This window comes from Ascaphus truei, chromosome 2 (genome assembly GCF_040206685.1).
Source record: "Ascaphus truei isolate aAscTru1 chromosome 2, aAscTru1.hap1, whole genome shotgun sequence".
Taxonomy (NCBI): Eukaryota; Metazoa; Chordata; class Amphibia; order Anura; family Ascaphidae; genus Ascaphus; species Ascaphus truei.
Window position 1 is genome coordinate 98,725,515 of NC_134484.1, and position 19,119 is coordinate 98,744,633.

Sequence of the window (19,119 nt, forward strand, 5' to 3'; positions counted from 1 at the left end):
ATCTGCATATCCACACCCAGCCTGCACCAACCAAGCGCCCAGAACAGGTATGCGAGACTGAGCAATGCCATGTACAGGGCTCGACAAATGCGGCCGCCCAGGGCTACTGCATTGCGACCGCTGTCGACTGCTTACCTGCGGCAGTGTCCCCCGGTCTTCTCCGTCTTGATCTTTAAAATCATGGTAAACATGTTGTGAATCCTGCTGGTTAACCACTTATTTCAACCATATGGTTTGCATGCCAACACTTCTTACAAGTGGTTTATTGCCCTTCACCAACAGGTGTAAAAGGTGGTGTTCACAAGTATGGAATCACCCTTTCCATTTGTTTAATTCAACAAGGCTTGATGCCCGCTCGGCTGATATCAGTTTCTTTATTTGCATCTCCATAAGGTCTATTGTATTGGATTTTTCTATGGAACATCTCTCCCTACAGTGACATATCACACACTATGTACACATTGCTTTATAAACCCAACATTCATGCATTTATATAAAAATAGTCTTGTTCAGGAATATTTATAAAGTTACATAGTAGATGAGGTTGAAAAAAAAAAGAGAAATACATCCAGAATTGTTATTTTATTTATGAGCAAAAAAAAAAAAATTGAATACCTGCACATGTTCTTTTAATTTGTTATATTTGTAATAAGTCTTTAGTGTAAACTAGTGCAAAAAACACCTTTTGGTTCAAAGTGTAAGTTGTCTGCTATTGCTAAAATTCTATGGGGACCTCCCTTGAATACACAGCATTTCATTGATCATTGGTTGAAAACCACAGACCCAGATCCCTTGATTACTCCTCTCCAGAAGAGAGAGGGGGGAAAAAAAAAAAAGACAACATACTTTACTCATATTAGTATTTTGAAGGCAATGGGGGATTTCATCGGAAAAAACTCTCAAATCGGCAGTTTTTGCCAGTATAGAATAAGCCCATATGCTTGATAGGAGAGCAAAAATGTATCATGCAATAAACTGCTATCAAAATCTTCATTGTCCTGCCCACGTAAACACGGGACAACATAATTTACAACTATTATGTCCAGTCATAAACTTGATTGTAGTCCACAACACTGGCTACCATTTGTGTAACCCCCCCGGGATAACTACGGTCATGTAAGGGGTTAATTGGCCCTAGAAGGGTTAACTGTATGGGTAGTTACAGGGCAACAGCCTCATCCCATGGTGTAGAGTTGCTGGGCAGAAACCTTAACCACACTCACCTTCTGGAAGGTGTTCATCCTGCTCCCCTGGTGTAGGATATTAAGTATAATTATAGCCACTCCCACTGTAGGCATGGTGACCTGTGATGCCACCAGTGGTTATATCTAGAGCTGTAGAAGCTTTAAAGGTTCAGGCTCCTGGGAGATGAAGAAAGAGGAATCTCACTGTATTATAGACCATGTCTAATATAAATGTGAAACTGTGTGTGTAAGGAGGATTGGTCACCTTTTATTGTTTTATAGTGAGGAAATGTGTCCCTTATGAAGATAGTCACATTATATAGCGTGAGTTGTGTCCAACCCAGTATAGGGTGACGTGCGTGACACCCAGCAACAGGTCCCTTGAATAAGGGAGTTGCTCAAATAACAAGTCCCAAAAAGCACAGCTGCATCCAAGGTAGGGACTAGGAGGGTGCTGCACAGGGTGACAGGCTGTGGTTCCTTCAATGAGGGTGCACTCCTGCCAAGTGTCCTATTGGGTTGGTGGAAAACACCGTCTAATACAGGTATGCAAGGGATTGCCAATTAGCCAAGAATGTAAAGGTGACAAGCCATGTGCCTCTATGAGATGCTGCTTGAGCTCCCAAGGAAGGAGAGTGTATGCTGCTGCCCTTTGTCAATAAACCATGTTAGATAAAAGTTGATGATGCCCCTCCTTATTACCACTGCTCACAACACCGCCTTCCGTGGATGCCAGCACCCTGAGAAAGGTAACCAAAGACACGGAGCACCTGTACATAATACACTTTGATTAGTCCCTCCTTTGGGAGCCAGGCAAGGAGGGGTTAAACAATAAATGTAAGTCCTGTGTGGTAGTCAGACAATGCAGATTTTCATTTTAATGTGACTCAACACCCCTGAAAAACTGAAAACACAAGCGCAGACGCATATGGTGAAGTTCCAATATTATTAATATATAAAAAAGGTAAGATATCTGCGTACATCAATTTAGATTAAAATAGGCATATCGTGCACTTAGGTCATAAGTTACCCGGCACCACCAGGACCACAGGAACCCTGAGGAAGTAGCTCTGGCTACGAAACGCATAGGATATACAATTTGACTAGCCCCTACAGTCATTTTATCTAAGTATACCTCTGCCGAGGTTAAGACAGACTTGTGGACATTGAGTGACGTCATCACTACACTTTACGGCAGTAAACACAAAAAACAAAAAGTCCCTGAAGAAGTAGTTAATTCTACGAAACTAGTCCCTGAAGAAGTAGTTAATTCTACGAAACTAGTTGGATGTAACATTCTATTGCCTTATATCTGCTTACATTGGCCTTTGTCTATGTATTGGCCTGTCCTGTTTTTATTTCATCCTGTGTGCTGTTTTGGACACTTGTGAGAGACTTTGTAAGACTGTTCAAACTTCCCTATTGAATCCACCACTGCTGTGTAGACAGTGACGTCATTACACAGCGTCCCGCGACGGAGCGGCATCGTGGCACGCTGAGGGCACCCCAGCAAGCTGCGTTTTAACCTCTGTGCAGAGGATACACCTGCCGAGGTACAGGAGCAGCTTCATATCGGCCAGGAAGCAGGAGCGATTTCACCGAGCCCCAGTACCAGCTGCTGAACCTGGCTGCATGAAGGGAAATCCCCTTGGGAGTGAAAAGACTGACGTCCTGCCCCAGAATCAACTTAGCTGCAGCAGCAGAGGGAAGCAAGCACCTGAATCTACAGCTAACAGCTGCCGAGTGGTAAACAGTGTGATACACACTACATGCCTTTTACCAACTTTTTTCATGTACGCAGATATATTACCCCCTTTTTAATTCTATAATATATTGTTGAATTTGCTTCACTATTTGGCGTTGTGCGCTGTTTTCTTTTGTTTCCACTTTACGGCAGTGACTGCTTTACGGCAAGTCGCAAACCACACGGAACTCCAGAGACACGAGCCTGACGCCGGATCCAGTGGTCACAGTACCCAGAGGGCTTCTTTAGACTCAGAGGCAGACGGAGGGTCTCCTGAGGACGGTGTGTGATGGCCTAAAGACGGCATATGACCAGCTTCTTCAAATCCTAGCGATCCGGTGGATGTTGCGGTTCCTGTGGTCCTGGTGGTGCCGGGTAACTTATGACCTAAGTGCACGATATGCCTATTTTAATCTAAATTGATGTACGTAGATATCTTACCTTTTTTATATATTAATAATATTGGAACTTACTTCACCATATGCGTCTGTGCTTGTGTTTTTTGTGTTTCAATTTTAGGGGTGTTGAGTCACTCCCTTTATCTACAGCTGCAGACCTTAACTTGCTATTACAAAGGTTGTTGTGTTTTATATATATATCACAGGTGGTGTTCATTTGGGAATATTTCCTTTTACAATAGAGGTTTTTAGTTACATAGTAGATGAGGTTGAAGAAAAAAAAAAACTTCGGTCCATCAAGTTCAACCTATGCTAAATTTAGACAACAGATACTTTATCCTATATCTATACTTACTTATCGATCCAGAGGAAGGCAAACAAAAAACCCCATTAAGGGGAAAAAGTAATTCCTTCCTGACTCCAAGAATTGGCAATCGGATTAATCCCTCGTTCAACATCCTTCCCATGTATACTTATTTGGTATATCCCTGTATACCTTTCCCATCTAAAAAGATGTCCAACCTTTTTTTGAACAAATCTATTGTATCTGCCATCACAGTCTCCATGGGTAATGAATTCCACATTTTAACTGCCCATACTGTGAAGAACCCTTTCCTTTGTTGCTGGTGAAATTTCCTTTCCTCTAACCTTAAGGGATGGCCCAGAGTCCTTTGTACTGCCGTGGGATGAATAGTTGCACACTTTAAATGTGTTTCTTTTCATTTTAATGTATTATCCTTCTTTGATGCTCGGCTAATCATAACAAAAAATAAATACAAGTAGCGAAGTATACAAAAAAAATAAAATACAAAAAGCTATATATTACAGATTTAAGAGACTGCAAAGGAAAGAGAACCGATGTCAGTCTACTCAGACATTCATTAGGGATAAATAATAGTAAGGACTAAGTGGATATGCATTACAGGCAAGTGAACATCTACATCATTTTTGTAGCATTTTTAATCAACGTATTTTATGTGTGTTTTTGTTTTATAGTGTACACAGTACTGAATGCTTTTTTTATTGTTGAATCTTAAGCAGGACAGTCGTTTTCTTGTCTCCAAGTAAGATTCTGCTTACTTGAATAAAGAGAAAAGTATTCAGTTGTGCATGTGGGTACACAAAGTGTGAGAACTATTAGGAGTGCAAACATGGATGTTATGTTCAGCATTCCAATAAATATAGGTGGAATATCAAAGGTGTCTAATTTCCAAGCAGCAGTTTTAATGTGTTTGTATTCTGTGATTCATCTTATTGTATGTCAATCAATGACATTATCTCATTTAAAGAAAACATTTTTTTTTCTTATTACCATTCCTCTTGAATTCTACATACAGAATATTATGAATTCGTTTTAAGAATTCAACCGCTTGACACATTTTGAAATACAGTACAAGACGTCTCATAAATGCAGTCTCTTCTTTCACTAAAATTAAAGATTGACAAGCTGTCTAAAAAGGTGTTACATTGGAGTTACTGACACCTTTAAAATATTTTTAAAGTGGCAGTTACTCCTATGACTAAAGAAAGCAATATGTTTAATGGTTTAAAAGTCACTGATTGACATGTTAAAAAAAAAAAAAAAAAAAAATCAGACAAGCATTAGTGTTGTTTTATAGTCACATTATTAATGTTTTCTTGGTAGCTGTAATAGTTTGAAGGGCTGTTAAGATCCTTACCTTAATAATGTCTTTATGTTCCATTTAGAAACAAATTGTTATTCAACACCTTTCTTGATTTTGTAATGCAATTATGATGCTCAGCGTGGGAAACAAACATCTAATAAGTGACTCAAGAAGGACATCATTTGGTGAAAACAGAAATGTATTTATTTTTCATAGCACAAGTAAAACATTTTCATGAAATAAAAAAATGTTTCCAAGGAATCCAATTACATTGGAAGTTGTTTATTATCATTACAGTTTTCAGTGTTTACTTTGTTGGGTTTTCCATCTACAAAAATTAAACAGCGTGTATCATAGTTAGAGAAAAAAGTGTAACATAGGTGAATTTAATGTTTCTCTGTCCTACTTTTGGTTCTCATACTCTGTGTTTCTTTTGTCTCTATTGTAGCCAAGTAGTTAGTGGATGTGACGCTCGAGATGCTTAATTTCTGTTTGATTGTGTAACCACTCTTTACCAGGCTCAACACACGTCCTACAACAATGTGTCTTATTGTTATATAGGTGGTGCTCAGTCTATTTACCTTCTGAGGGTGCTGGAATCCGGGCTGGTTGGGTGTGTATGCTAAGATGGTAGTAATGAAGGGCGTCAGGAACTTTATTTGTACAAACAAAAGCTTTGTTCCTTTGATTAGGTTTCATATACAGTATAAAGTCATCTCTTTAGACAATGTGTCAGATAATACAGTTGCATTTGGTATTCTTCCCTGGTAGCTCTCACCACTATCCTAGAGAGGTTTCTTACTTAGTACCCTAAGCACGGGCTCTGCATGATATTCGCAGTCCCTGCATTTAGGATTTGCCTACTTCCCACCAGGAGCCGTGGTAGACATGCATAGCCTGTCATTCTGAGAAGTACCCTCCTTATCCCAAGGCCTTAGAAGGGGCTCACATTTAGAACTGGTCAGTATGGGCCAATCCCGTCATTCTCCGGAACCCTTTATTTAAAAGTATTTCCCCCGAAGTATGATGTATCCTCCATCCAGGGCAGACAACTAACCTCAGACCTTTGCTATGAGCTATGCTAGAAGGGGCATGTTTCCCAAATATAAAAGTTATAAAAAGGTCCTTAAACATATAACTCTACACATATATAGTGAGATCCCATCTGTGTATCCTGAAGGGACCAGAATCTAGAATCTTAAACCCCCACTATATGTACATATACACACACACACACACACACACACACACACACACACACTATAGTGACATCACTGGTCACCATGCCTAAAAGGGGGAGTGGTTTGGATTACACTTGGTCATCCTTTGTAATGCAATTAGGCAGTTTTATTACGGGGGCAAGGAAGATACTGTCATGTGACAGTTTAGGAGTATAAGTCTACAGCTAGCACGGGGGAAGCACAGCATTGTAAGTGGGCCCGTTTATAAAGTGACTGATAATTATACAGGAGTTAGACAAGAGGTGGAAATTACTCTGGATCTTCATATTACTGGACAGCTTTCGGTGTGCTCCCTCTTCTACACTTGTAAGCCTCCACTATAAGCCCCATCTTTCCCCTTTACCTACTGCAGTCTCCCCAAAACTCAACCACTCACATCTTCCTCCCATGACTACTCCATTCATGCAAGCACTCAAAGCTGTCTGTAAACAACCGCAGAACAAGACTTTGCAGAAGTCTTCTGCAAAGTCTATCCAGTGCTGCCTATAGACCTCGCTTGCTTGGGACAGTTGGCCTAAGTTCTAGGGTAACCAGCTGTCACCTAATATATGTATCCAGGCCTATTGCCTGTTTTGTGTTTCTAATAATTATTCATCTCCTTATCCATAGTGTCTCTTTGAGAACTGTATGTCTTGTTGTCCCAGGATGTGTGTCTTAGGGTCCTGTTGCCAGTCTGTGGCGTATGGGGTATTCAGTGACCGACTTGGCTGCATGTCACCCTCCCCATGACTACCAGTATGGGCTGGGCAAGGGGTGGAAGCATGCTGCCAGAAAGCAGGCATTTGGGCAGAGGAGATTTCATAAGCATGTGATTCCTGCTGAATTTGATAGAAACTACACAGACAAATCCACATGCAACAGAAATGGTAGAGAAAAAGGACAAGAAGAGAACAGAAAGAAAACAGTGCAATTTTTTTCCCCAAAGGTCCATCCAATGGTTAAATTCCCGTTTGGGAAGTTCTTTTAAGCATTTAGCATATTAAAAGGCTCTCCTCTCGATCACTCCTGGGTTGCTCAGGCTGCAGTCATGGCTTCCCTACAGTTAAGTTTAAGCTCCATCCTCAGACCTACTTGCCGCAGTGCTCCGTCGGCGTGTGCAACCACACTCGGTCCTTCTTGTGATTGACATTCCTGCACAATGGGGGCTGTGAGATGTCCTCTGTTTGGGCCGAGGGGGAAGGGGTAGCCATCCCATGTCCTCAGAGGATTGAGACTGTCCATTGCCCTTGTCAGTACCCCAGACGAACGGAAGCCCTAAAATCAATCCCCCTCTAGCATGACACCGGGGTCCAGATAACAGCTCTTAGCAAACTACAGGAGCCCACTCTGATAGCATTTATAAGCATGATAAGTCAGTCATCCACTGTGCCCCATTGGTGCGGGAGACAAGTGTCTTAGGTCAATCACATCTCGTATTTATCACAGAGACCTGGCTAACTGCTGGGATTGGCATTCCTTCGGGTGACCTAGGAACTCTGAAGAAAAGAGCGGTGTTTGAGTTCCTGTCAGGATGTTGATCGGACAGCTTTAAAAAAAAAAAAAAAAGTGTCAATGGGTGTATAAGAATGCAGTCTTTAGGGCAAAGAAATCCTATGTCACCCTGAAGCTAGATTCCACATGAAATCGTGCAGCGGACATCAGAATGGTAAGCAGTCTGGTCTATCCAGCCTATTCCGCCATAGTGGTTTGTCCAACTGACGAACGATGTGGTTAATTTCATCGATTCGATAAGATAACTTGCATTTGTGTCACTATTCGTCCCCCCAATGAATCCCATGATCTGCAGACAAAGCTTGTCTTGGAAGAGTTCAGCATCATCTCAATCCTGGATTTCCGCTGAAATCACAGCTGCGATGAACTGGATTACTTCTGACTTGGATCCCTGTCGATCATGGCTCCTGAAAGAGACCATTGATGCAGTGGCTCCGTGGTTGGTGATCATAAACAGATTCCTCCCCATGGTAGAGGTGCCGTGGCCTTGAAAAAGGCTCTGGTTCTTGACCTGTTGAAGAAAGTGGGTCTAGATGTTGATGTTCTCACCAACTATCGTACAATCTTCAACCTTCCTGTGGTAGGGAAAGTGATGGAGAGGGTAGTTTTCACCCAGCTGGAAGATTGTCTGGAATGGGCCAGCTTCTTTAATCCCCCATAATCTGGCTTTAGAGACGGTCATGGAACCGAGTTAGTCCTGGTCTCTGTGCCGAATGATTTATTGATGGCCATGGACAAGGGCTATGTTCCTACCCTTGTCATGCTGGACATCTCAGTGGCCTTCAACACGATTGATCATTGGGTGCTGCTGCACTGCCTGAAGGACTGCAATACAATGGTTACCTAGGAACGTTCCCAGCAGGTGACTATGGGGTCCCATATGTCACTGGTGGGTCCTGTCCCCTTTGAGGTCCCACGGGCTGGTGTGGTCACCGCTCCTGTTCAACGAGTATGTAAGACCGGAAACATGGTCTGAAGTGCCACCAGTATGCTGATGACAAGGAAACGCAGGGACAGCTGTTACATTGACGGCTTGCTTGGACAAGGTGGCGGAATTAATGAAGATGAATTGGCTGAAGCTCAACCCTGACGAGACCGAACTAATGATTATAGGTTCAGCAAGACGGGGGGGGGGAAAAAAAAAAAAGTCAGAATAACCTAAATAAACAATATACAATAGTGATAATAATATTCAATTAGTGTCCAAACAGGGGATTGCTGCTCCCAAAGACCAGGTTCCCAAACCTGTACCTCAGAGGCCAAACAAAGGAGCGCAAAGAGCCCCAAATGGTGTTAGATGAGCAATAGGCAAATAGCAGTAACCAGTAACAATACCTTCATCAATATGCTTCAAAAAACAATATCCAGACCTCATTAGGAAAAGCGGAAACTAAGAAAAGAGAAAAACAAACAGATATAAGAGGTGAACCAATTGAACCCGAGGAAGCCGCAGTGACTGTGAAATGTGTAGGGTTTGTGGACTCCTGTTCTTGCCATAGCTATCAGCATTGTCACGTGTTCTGGAGCAGGGATTCCTTGTTGATCACATGCTGTGTATACATAGGGGGTAGTGTGCTAGCTCCATTCAGGTGTCTGATCCAAGGTTTCAGCTGTTCATTCAAGGAGCGGTGAACGTTTTCAAAAAGGGCGTGGCTGTAACACCTTAAGCTTGTATTCTTTGGAAACACAAAGCGCATCTGTAATACATTTTTACACAGTTTGTCTCTGCTCTATTCTTAAAGGTTACATTTTTCCTAAAGGTGGTCTGGATATTCTTTTTGAAGTCATACGAAGGACGGTTTTGTTACTGCTAATTGCCTATTGCTCATCTAACACCATTTGGGGCACTTTGCACTCCTGTGTTTGGACTTTAGGTTCGTCAAGATGCATAAGTCTGGAACAGGGAGTTTGCGAGCTCCCCCTAATCAATGGTTTACAGCTGCTATGTGTCCCAGGTTTGTAACCTCAGCATCCTCTTAGACCAGTCTCTCAACATGCGTGCCAAAGTGGAAGTTAAGACCGGGTTTTTCCAATCTGAGGCTGCTTCACAGTTTGCGTCCACGCTTATCATCTATGGACTCTATGAACTTTGAGTCACTGGTCCATGCTTTGAATTGCAGAAATGCCTCATATGCAAGACTATCAATTTGCCTGATGCAGAGGCTTCAGCTTGTGCAGAATGCTGCTGATTGGATGCCGAGGCGTGTTTCTCGCTTTGAGCTACTACTCCCATCATGCGCATTCTGCACAGGCTTCGTGATCTCACGTGTTCTGGTCAAGTTGGCCGTTATGACCTTTAAAACCTTGCAAGTCCAAGGACCTGCCTATCTGCAGTCTCTTTTGATGGCTCGGGGGAATACTGGCAATGATTTCAGGTCCTGAGGGTGGGTTCACCTCTCTGTGCCAATGGTACTGCGCCCTACGATGGGCGGGCAGGCGGGCCTTATCGTGTGCAGCTTAAGAGGTTTCGTTTTCACTACCGCCAGAGCTCGTGTGTATATCGACTTCACCAGAGTTAAGAATTTGCTTTTCTAATTGGAAATAACATTTTATTATAAGATCTGCCTTTATCAAAACCTAGGAGCTCCTTGGAGCTGAACTTCGAAACACCAAACTCCACAGAGAACAAAGCCATTTAAATAGAGAAGAGATCTAAATTAAACAAAATCAAGGAGGGATGCGCAGTCACGTAACAGATATCTCCCGATGAAGACACTGCTTTATATTGGCCAGTGTAGGTCGATTTTAAAGCCTTTTTCTGCCGAGTACTCTAGTTTAGCTGAGGGAGACGACCCACTTCACATATAGGTAAAATCTAAAAATGTTAATAAAAAAAAAAAAAAAAAGTGAGGCGCATGGGTTTCTGCATTAGGGAAGATTACATGTTTAAGGAACTAATTGCTTGGTTAGGTTGTTTACAAATAATTGTTTTGTGATCCAAGCGGGATTGTTTTTTTTTTAAATCTTGTTAAGAATGGCATTTATATAGCCAAATAATGGGATTTAGAGCAATGCTGTAAAGTGGTACACTGTACTGAAAAAAACAAAAAACAAAATGGATAATCAAGCTTAGTGTTGGACTGGCACATCTTTTAAAATAGGAGAGCCAAAAATATGACAGACGTGAGGAAATACCAATCATGCCTTTCCATTTTTGGTGCTTATAAGTACAGGTCTTCTACAGAACAATTTTTTAAAAAGCGTGAATATATTAAAATGTCTTTATGCTGTGGTCTTTAGTCAATCTGAGGCATGCGCTTAATAATGCAGGGGTGCGCAAACATCTTGAGCTGCGGCCCCCTTCCCGGGAGCCGAGGCGTTTGCGTCCTCCCTCTCCCAATGGCTTGGCAGTCAAATTACATCGCGGGTCAATGCAACGTCATGTGACCTCACACAACCCCGTGGCGTCATGGCAACACGTTGCTGAAGACCCGTCTGGCAGCAGGTGAGTTACAGAGGCCTCACGCCTTCCCGGCATTCAATTTAAATGCCGTGGGGAAGAGCGCAGGGCCTTTGTAACCACGCCCCCAGTTTGCACACCGCTGGCTTAATGTATTGTTCATGCTAGATGTTTGGATCATTAGGTCTGTGCAAGACTCTTAAATGCATAATCTCTCTCTCACTAATGTAAGGTTAAAAAGACTCCCTTAAAAAGAGAAGAGTTCGTGTATTAGACAGAAGGCGGCATGAACAGCAAAAAGATGTGCAAAGGCACAGATCAGAAAACAGGAAGACTATAAAAAGGAGGAGGGAGAAAACATGTTTAGTTATGAAAGGCATAAAAACAAAAAAAAGAGATAAGACTAAACAAAAAAAAATTTATACAGCTCAACCCACTTATAACGCTGTGCTTCGGGTCCAAAGAATCACATCGCGTATAAGCGGATCGCGTTAGAAATAATGTACAATTGTTTGCATTGTACAATAATGTATTTAAGATGCCAATAATCGTATGAAAATACGAAAATTGGGAGCCACGCTTGCATCGCGTTGTAAGCGGATTCGCGTTGTATTGGGGTTGAGAGATATAGATATATACATACACACCTTCCATCCTCCTCAGGGAGATTTGGCCGATATGGGTGTTATGTGCTAACCCATTAGGCTTGCAAGAGGCCTAAGCCTCCGCTCTTGGGGAGCCTGGGGTGACTGGTGCAGCGCCTCCACCCATGAGGATTCCTGCAGGATAGCCCCTCATGGGAACATATATATGGTACACCTCTAATAACCACAATCCACACTAAGTATATGCAACCTATATACCATGTTCCCATATTCTCAGCCATACACTATACACTATACACACACACAAAAGGAGTGAGGGAAAAAAAAGAGTGTGAGTAAGGCCGCGCTCAGGGTACCGGCGTCGCGATGGAGTGCGCGCGCCCGCCCTGGTGTGCAGCCATCTCCCGCGCAATGTATATGGAGATTAGGGAGGAGATGGGAGGTGTTGTAAAAGTGTCACGGAGCTGGTTCGCCCTCATTGGCTGAAACAGCTAACGTGACGCGACTGCAGCCTCTCACTTGTATCCCCAAGCTGCAGCGACGCGCTACAGCGCTGCCAGGTGCCGCAACTACCACGCTACCTTCCAAAAACTACCATGGAAGAGTCCCTGATGTGCACACGCATGTCGTGATGCCGGCACCCTGAGCGCAGCCTAACAGTGAGACGCAGGGGAGAGATATACATGCGGGGAGGGGGGGTGAGTGAGGAAGAGGGAGGGGGACGGAGTGGAGAGAAATACATGGGAAGAGGGTGGGAAATAGAGGGGGCTCGTGAGGTGTGAATGGGGGAGGGGCGGGGGCGTCCGGACATAACTCTAGTCCTTGGCACCGGGAAATCTATCTGATGCCCTGGGTGCAGACCTTCACTTTTGGTAATCTACAATTCAAGGTTACTTGGCCATGGTTTGTTAGATAATAAACATTGATATGTTTATTACAGTATCCAGTACACATCTCTAAAAAGAGAAAGGAAAAACAGAACACGGTTTACATGAGGGAAATAGTACCAAAATGTTTCTACTGTTCCCCACGACAGTTTTACAAACACACAGACTTTGTAGTGAGGGGGTACATTAGACAACAAGGTAAAAAAATAAAATATAAGATTATGGCTATAAATAAGGGCTTGTTCTACAAGATCCTGAGCTGCGTTCAGTCACTTCGGAGCTTATAGAATCAGCCCCCCATAATTGTTATAATAAAAGACATGGCAATGCTGCAAATTAACTAAAACAGACAATGTTACTCCATGAAACAGAGCATAAAAGGCTGAAGATAAAATGGAGTCCCAAGTTTCAGACTAAGTATGGCATTGGGGGCAAAGCAAATAACAAATAAAACATTCAAAGCAGAGCTTTAAAATAACTTCATTGTAAAACGACAAAAATATCAAATATTAACAGTTTGATTTGAGACAAATATATACCTTTACATTTAATCAGTTGTGGAAGTGCTTTCATGGGGGGCATATGTATTAGGACAAATGTGGTGTAATTCTAGGGCACAACAATCTGCACAATCTAATGTGTGAAAGGAACGCAATAGGATGCATCTAGTGCTGTTTAATTTGCCTCCATGTTGCACTACTATTGCTTTGATACATACAGTAGGCCCTCATGATACATTTCAGACAGTAAATATTATAGTAATAAGCATATTCTGAAACGTTTGTCTGCGAATTACTGCATGAAACATTGTGCTTATCAGAACTACTGGTTTTGCTAGTGTATAATAAAACAAACAATTCAAAAGCAAATGCGAGGAGTGCAGAATTTACCATAAATATTTTTCCTGAATGATCACCATCTGGAACAGTAAATTATTTTGACAAGCTGGACTTGCCCATAGGCAGAGCCATTTAAGTATCCTTATTGCACAAGGGACAAGCATTTCACACAACTGTGTTTTTCCAATACATTCTCAGATACTGTATATCAATGTTTCAAGGGTTGGTTTCTCCTGTATACTCATTCATTTGTGGTTTCATTTCACTTGAAATTCTGAGTAGTTGTGGGTGTGAAATACAATGGATCTAGCACCCATATTATAATGTGAAAGTAGCACAGTGCAACAAATTCACACTTATTTGGAGATTCTCACTACTGCATCCAGATTTTTGAACAATTAAACTGAAAGCTACGTACAAATATCAATACATTTTTACTTGAAATGTAACTCTAGGTATACGTCACCTCACAATTTAATTATTCAACACAAAAACATGCTGTGCAACATTTTTCATTTTAGGATATCATCATGCAATTTTGTAAATTGAGGTTACGTAGACAATGTACATCAAAGCAGTCTGTATACTACGTAATCTGCTTACGTTTTAGTAACAGAGTATTCAGGCCCCTTGTTCAAATAGCAAAATAACAGCAACACATATCACATCATAACAATTGAATGAGTAATACATTTAAAAACGCTGTTCGAGTTCTATATTGGAAAAACAGAATGACTAGGGTACCCAAATAGACAAAATCCATGGTAGGTTTTGCAGATCTATGCTTTAGCGCTCTAGTAACATTTGTAGCATGCCATTCATGTGTCAGTCATATTAAACTCACCGAAACTCAATATGGTGATTCATAGTATTAATAATGATGACTTGACATTTGTAATATTAGGATTTAATTACAGTCAAAACAAAAGAAAATATAAATATAATAAAAACTAATAACGCTCTTAAGAGGAGAGTCATTTTCTGTTAAAGTATTGTAGAGTAATTACACTTGATGTAGGATGATGGTTAGAAATCCTGTTCATGCTAATGTTGACGTACGGACGGGTTTCAGAGTTAAACTCTGAAACAAAAATGTACTAAGCCAAGCAAAATTAGCCAAAAAAGAGAAAAGGCTCAGCCTCAGATTCATTACCTTATGCAAAGTTTGACTTTTCAAAATTCTTTTACAAATCCAAAACCACTACCAAAACAAACAAAAATAAATGCACCAGTGACAGTGTTCTGCTCTAATACAGGGGTGCTCAACTGCAGTCCTCAAGCACCCCCCCCCCCCCCAAATCAGGTTCGGGATTTCCCAGCTTCAGCACAGGTGGCTCAATCAGTCCCTGCTTCAGCACAGGTGGCTCAGTCATCAACCAAGCCTCTGATTGAGCTACCCGTGCTGAAGCTGGGATATCCTGAAAAAAACTGACCTGTTGGGGGGGCTTGAGGACTGGAGTTGAGCGCCCCTGGCCTAATATACTGTACATTACACCATGTTATATTATCCTACATGTCACATTAGAACTGATGTTCATGGTGTGCAATAATCTAAAATTCCAATTATACTTTAGGACACATTGAATTAAAACTGCTCATAAATAACTATTGTTTCTCAGTGTTGTAGGATTTAGTAGCAATGCGGATTAAGAGTGATAACATTTGTTAAGATTACACTTGTTAATGGGAGTTTAAACATATGTCAAAGAATGCATCTGTTCTTTTCTTAATTAATCATCAAAACCACGTGCTTTAAAATATCAATCAAAATCATTAGTGTTGGCAAGTGTCCTAACCTTGCCTTTGTGCTAGTGTGTAAGAGAGCTAAATGAGTTTGGAATGTGGGCTCACATTATTACTGTAACATGTGGTAGCACAGATACTTTGAGCCATGTTTAAATGTGTTTTACTTGAGAAAACCGGCTTCTTTCACTATACCAGTAGTTGTCAACCTTTTTTGGTTAAGGAACCTTATAATTATAATGTAAAATTCTGAGGAACCCCAACCTGAGGAACTTTCTAATAATGCATCTGATCTCAGACGCGCTATGAGGAACCCCAATCCTCTTTAGTGCGTCTGAGATCAGATGCATTATGAGGAACCCCAATCCTCTCTAATAGTGCGTCTGAGATCAGATGCATTATGAGGAACCCCAATCCTCTCTAATAGTGCGTCTGAGATCAGATGCATTATGAGGAACCCAAATCCTCTCTAATAGTGCGTCAGAGCAGATGCATTGTAAGGCCCGTAATATAGTCGGCGCGCTTGCTGCACAGTGCGCGCTCGCGGCAGTTATAGTTGGCTGTGGTTAGCCAGCCATTGTATGCTAGGGCGAGCGCGCACGGCAGTGAGCGTGGAGCCGGGCGATCGCAGGAAAGACTCAAAAAGTAAGTATTTGCGCCGCTATAATGTATGCATGTAATTTTAATATTTTATTCTTACACACAACACTACAAACATGTTGCCTCTCGGCAGCACGGACCACCATACACACAAAAAGTGTGCGTCACGTGCACGAGCGTTCGCACAGGCGCCTGCACATACTATAGAACAAGCCTAAGGCTGAGCTGAGACAGGCTGCTATGCTACTCCGTGTCCGCATCCCCAGCCGACAAAAAGATGCGATTGGAGGCGGGAGCATGTCAGCCATTTAATAAAAAAAAAAAAGTGCGTGTTTGTGATTGGCTGGCGAAGTACACGTGACGCGGCTGCCGCTTGAAATCACAACTTCAGTTGTCTTTTTCAAGTGCAGCGGCGACAACGCTGTACTTCGCCGCCGGGTATCTCTTTCGGTTTGAAAACTCCCATCCACCAAAGTGAAAGAGTGGCGAACGTGCGCGCGCACGGAATCACGCACACGTCGCATCGCAGCCTGTCTGAACTCAGGCTAAAGAACTGCAGCCCTCTGTTTAATAGCGTCTCAGAGATCAGATGCATTGTAAGGAGCCCTAACCCTTTATAGCAGCGTGCCTGAGATCTGTAGCATTTTTAGGAACCCCAACCCTCTCTAATAGTGTGTCTCAGCTCAGAAGCATTGTAAATTATTCTGTATTTTGTACAATTTTCAAATTACCTGAAAATTGCAGGGAGCCATTTAGGAATTCCCACGGAACTCAAGGGATCCTAGGAACCCCAGTTGAAAAACACTGCATTATTCAATCAACATCCAATATTGTAAGCACATGCTGGAGTGGCTAAAACAATTAATCACAATAATTGGCATTTATCAAATTGCACAGAATAAAAGATGAAACCGTTTGCAACAATGCAGTTACTGTATTTACAGTTGTCGCAGCCATTGTTGTAACCGTTAATCCATTGCACACAGTAATGCATCGTATGGTTTAACGCAATATTTAATATTTTGTGTGCATTTATTCAAAGGGGAAAATGACGATAGGCTAGCTATAATTTGTAATATGCAAGGAGCTTAAGAACAGTTGATATATCTGAACGTTATTCATTTATATTTCAAGAAAGTACAGCATTTTGTTAATGCAGTTCTTCTAATGCTCTTGTACATTGTTTTTCTTCTGTTAATTATAAGTAGCCACCAAAGCAGAAGTGACACAAGCCCTGATAACTGAAACACAATGCATACAGGTATATCCAATGACAGACATAAATAATAAAGCGTGAGTTCCTATACTGTACATCTTTTGAAATGAGCCATGATCCATTTGCCCACAGAATTGTTATTTGTGGATGGAGTCGGCTTAGGGAGTTCCATCACATGCTGGACAAAGATATACATCTTAAAACTACAAAAATAATAATATAAGTTTACCTCATACATATTTTATGATTGTTGTATTGTCATAAGCCTAAATGCTGTACACATTACACAGCATGCATGTCTACAGAGAAGGATACCAATGTGTGATATTGGAGTTGTAAACAGATCACTATGCATGCTCTGTTAATCCTTCATAAGGCTCATGGGTGAAGTCTACTGTATTTAGTTATTTGTGGCTGGTGACTTTTTTCCTATGCATACCCATGTAAAGAAACACCTATGTCAATAAATATTTCCTCTTTCTCCATCTGATGTGCGTGTGAGGTTGGTGTAAAAGTTATCTGATAAAGTAAATATAGTTGAACAAGAATATGCAATGCAACATTCTTAACGAACGAAATATTCTCCGTATATAGCCCCAGTTACACCACACATAATTAACATTGTCTGTATTGCAATATTCACATTGCACTTTTGATCACGGTTAGAACACTTGCTCTGAAGTGTCCTTAACTTCACGTACAGACCTTTTCTATAGTTTCACAGCATCATGTCTATTTTACCTAAAACATGGGATGTGGGATTTTTTTTTTAAGCGATAAACAGAAATAAGTTTTTGCTTGCAAATAAAAAAAATGATAACATCTTCCAATAGATCATGCAAACAATATTTGCTGAAGCACCGACGGAGGAGAGAGTTACCTGATGGTACACCCTGCTTGATCACTCAGTACAGTAGCTTTGTTTCAATCACGTTGTCAGAGTTGCCAGCAAGTAAAGAGCATATGAAAAGTTAATGCTTAACAAATGTAATCTGCACTGTCAAAATTATGATTTAAACTCTTCAGAGAGTGTTACTTCTAAAGAACAGGCCGGCATCAAGTTATGCTCACTTATCTATCAGGCACAATAACAGCACTGATAAGGCAGCAGCCAGTGCCATGGACAAGTGTGCTGCATTCCATACAACAACACACACACACACACACACAACTAAATAAACATTTCCCTTTACCTGGGCAGCCGCGTTACCCCCTTTTTCTACTCTTCCCTTCACAATTTGCAAGGATTCTTCTTTCTTCCATGCAGCTAACACTTGCAGGGGAAGACCACACCGCTCCAGCAGAGCAGCCTCTCCGCTCTAATCCCCACTCGCATGTGATGACACACTCTAACCCCAACCATCTGTTGAAACACGTCTTCAAGCACTCAGCAGAGCGCTGTGTCAAGACAAGGCTGCCCAATCCAATCGCTCGGGCTGGCTGGATGTGTCTCTCCAAAAGCTGGAGGCAGAGAAAAAAGGACACAAGCTGCAGGTCTGAAAACTCTTACCCAAGTAACCTGAGATTTTGAGAGGAGAGCTCTATAAAAAGAGTAGAAGTGGGAGGTGGCAGAAGGGAAGGTAGAGGGAGTGATCAGCTCTGATGATGACCAGTTGTGTTACTTCTCTCACACCCCCTCTGCAGCCCCAGGGACCACTAGGACCGTCACAGTGGGATACACAGAAGCAGAAGAGCCCCATTAAATAAAAATGTTTTATTGCACGGCTATTGAGGGCAATTTCCTCTGAGTGACACGCTTTTTCTAAAGGAGGCAAGGCATTCATCTCGGCGAGTCTGATACAGTTTTAATGTAGGAGTCGTTTGCACTGAAATGTGAAATCTGCATTTCAAATCCTGACTCCCACCACCTCCCTAATTTGATTAATCTGTTACTTCTTCCAGCATTCCTGGGGGGGTGGAATGAAAGCATGTTTACATTGCTGTTATACTCGCAGAGAAAGTGTACACTTGAGTTGGAGATGCTGCTTCCTCTAAAGACAATACATTGCTGAGAATAGCTGTTAATATTGTCTGCCATTATTTCAAATACATTGTATTCTTTTTATTTTACAGCAACAGCAGACCTTGCTTGCATCTGTTAGTCAAAATAAAGCAGTGGATTGAATTATAGTTGAACAAACTCCAC

The 19,119-nt window shown here is 41.7% G+C and overlaps 1 protein-coding gene across 4 annotated transcripts in view; it reads right to left on the bottom strand.

Annotated features, from left to right (window-relative positions):
- The window catches only part of SULF1 (sulfatase 1), a 156,458-nt gene extending 137,958 nt beyond the window's left edge, over nucleotides 1–18,500 (bottom strand). For all 4 annotated transcript variants that reach the window (XM_075583736.1, XM_075583731.1, XM_075583754.1 and 1 more), the window contains exon 1: nucleotides 18,167–18,500. The gene's annotated coding sequence lies outside the window, so the exon portion shown is untranslated. The remainder of the gene's footprint in view (nucleotides 1–18,166) is intronic.
- Between the last annotated feature and the right edge of the window lie 619 nt (nucleotides 18,501–19,119).